Raw genomic sequence first — 2,586 nt, 5'->3', positions numbered from 1 at the left:
TGCACATTCTGCTACATAAAGGTATTTGCGGCGAATAAATAATCACCGGTATTGCAATATAGTAGCGATTTGTGCATCGCTGGTTTAGGTGAATTTATGAGTATGTTTATAGCGGCGAGTGAAAATTCGCCGCAAAATGCGCTTAGTTCGCCGCTAAAACTCAATTCGTGTTTAAATTTCCTGAGCTTTATTTTCTTTCTAAGCCTGGTTTTTAGTTGTTCCTAAATGCACCATTCATAATCCAAACTCATTCATTCAAGTTGCTAATCAATATAACATGCAAAATAAATACATAAAGTTCCATCCAAGCCCATCAATAAAATCCAAACTCATATATATTACAATGGGGTGGTGTATTAATGTATTCTCATATACAAACTGAGCTTTTATCCTTAATAATAAATAAGCATCACAATCAGCCCGTTACATGGGCACCAGACACAGCACAACAGAAGACATTAGGAAACCTGGCCAAGGTCATAGCTCAAAGATATCCACCATAACTCCACCCATACAACCCAATATGGCCAACTTTAGCAAGCCCTCGTTTAAATGTGGGGTGCGGCTCCAGTCAGCTCATCATCAGCATAAATCTGGCCAGCCTTGTATTTTAAAGAGCCTTCATTAAGCCCACGTCGAGCAGTTCCTCTATTGTCCATCTGTACAAATGGTAAGAATATATAAAAAATCATGAGCATTACGCCTATCAATTTTTCAAAATAAGTAGTATGATGTTGGATAAGCTGCTCGAGAAGCAGGTAGAAGATAGCTTTTATCAATATGTTCGACAAAATGAGTGGAGTATCCACTATCCACTCCAGACTTATGTTTGACACCTCAAAACATGTGGAGGATCAGGATTCCAGACTTGACCAAAATACGTGGCTGGATTGGAGTATTTTTTTTATAAGTGGGTTAGATTTACAATATCTAAGCAACACATCCAGTTTTGGACAGGGAAAGAAACCAGGAACAAAAAAACCTATATATCTATATATATATAGATATATAAAGTCTTTTATATATATATATATATATGCTTTCGCCTTGATCTGCATACATATCTATATATCTATATATCTATATATCTATATAGATAGATATAATCACTCTCATTTCATTGTTACCCTGATCCTCTCCCTCCTTCTCCTTTCCAGCTTTCTCGTCCTTCAAATTCTTCCCTATATTTTAAACAACTTGAGTTTGATATCTCATTCTTGATTGAGAGATATGGGGGAAGAAGCTAAACAGGTGATATTTTTGTATTTTTCAAGTGTTTCTAATTCATTCCCATGCGTTTTGACTATTTTCGGGCTGCATTTAATTTGTTCTAATATTGGTTGATTGTTTTTTATTTGTATATGGTAGGAACAAGCTAAGGCAGAGGCTCAGCCATAGGAGAAGAAGATCAGAAAACAGAGGAGAAGAAGGATCAAGAGAAGCCATAGGAGAAGGAAGAGGCAAAACCACCATCTAATTTTTTTGTCTTGTACGTGGACTTGCATTGTGTTGGATGTGCCAAGAAGATTGAGACTTTATAATGGGAATTAGAGGTTCCTCTCTCTCTCTCTCTCTCTCTCTTTCTCCCCCCCCCCCTAATTTTATTTGTATATTTAATCCTGTTTATGGATGGTATCAGGAGTGGAGGGGGTTGAGGTAGACATGGCTAAAAAGAAAAAAGTGACCATAAAGGGAATAGTGGAGCCTCAAGCTGTGTGCATGAAAATCATGAAACTCCCAAAAAGAAGAACCAAAGTCCTATCCCCATTGCCAGCATCTGAGGGTGAACCCATCCCAGAAGTTGGAGCTTCCCAGGTCTAATGCAGTATCTTTACTTAGAACTGAAGAAAAAAGTAAAAAAATAAACAATGGAAGTTCACTTTTTTGCCAATATTCTTAACTCGCATCATGTATGTGGTTTTGTGCTCTAGGTTTCTGGATTAATAACAGTGGAACTCATTGTTATTAATGAGTTCCACTGTGAGGCCTGTGCTGAACAACTTAAGAGGAAGATACTCAAAATGATAGGCACTATATATATACGTCGTTGATCATGAGGAGGGTAGGGTATGAAGAGAATGATGTACTATTACGAGCCAGTCTATGTGATGGAACGAATCCCACCCCCTCAGCTCTTCAGCGATGAGAATCCCAATGCATGTTGCATTTCATAATTAATTAGTAGTGTTATCATCATTAACCAAGATTTTGGCAAAAGTATATACTTCACTTGTAAAACTAAAATCAGGCACAACCCTTTCTAAAATATTACTCACCGTAGGGATCATATCTTCACTATATCCACCAGTCTAGAAAGTAGAAACAAACAAACAAGTTTTCAGCGCACCAACCCACAGGGACAAAAAGAAAATAACAACAGTAGAAGCTCAACATGGTGATCTACTTACTGCAACAACATTTACAAGTGAAGTCCTTCCAGCATTCTGAAGGCCTATCAAAGATAGCTCCATTTCTTGCTTAAAAAAGAGGCTGCAATCACATGTACAATAGAGTATGTCAATGAATTCTAAACAAATGGTCCATCAATGCCACTCAAAAATAAAAAAATTGAAAATTTTGAGGATT

At 37.1% G+C, this 2,586-nt stretch overlaps 1 pseudogene; it reads left to right on the top strand.

The window, feature by feature from the left end:
• The first annotated feature begins 1,110 nt into the window (after positions 1-1,110).
• LOC108994110 lies at positions 1,111-2,051 on the top strand (annotated as a pseudogene).
• The last annotated feature ends 535 nt before the right edge of the window (positions 2,052-2,586 follow it).

This window comes from Juglans regia, chromosome 14 (genome assembly GCF_001411555.2).
Source record: "Juglans regia cultivar Chandler chromosome 14, Walnut 2.0, whole genome shotgun sequence".
Lineage (NCBI taxonomy): Eukaryota > Viridiplantae > Streptophyta > Magnoliopsida > Fagales > Juglandaceae > Juglans > Juglans regia.
This window is presented reverse-complemented; position numbering and strand designations above follow the sequence as displayed.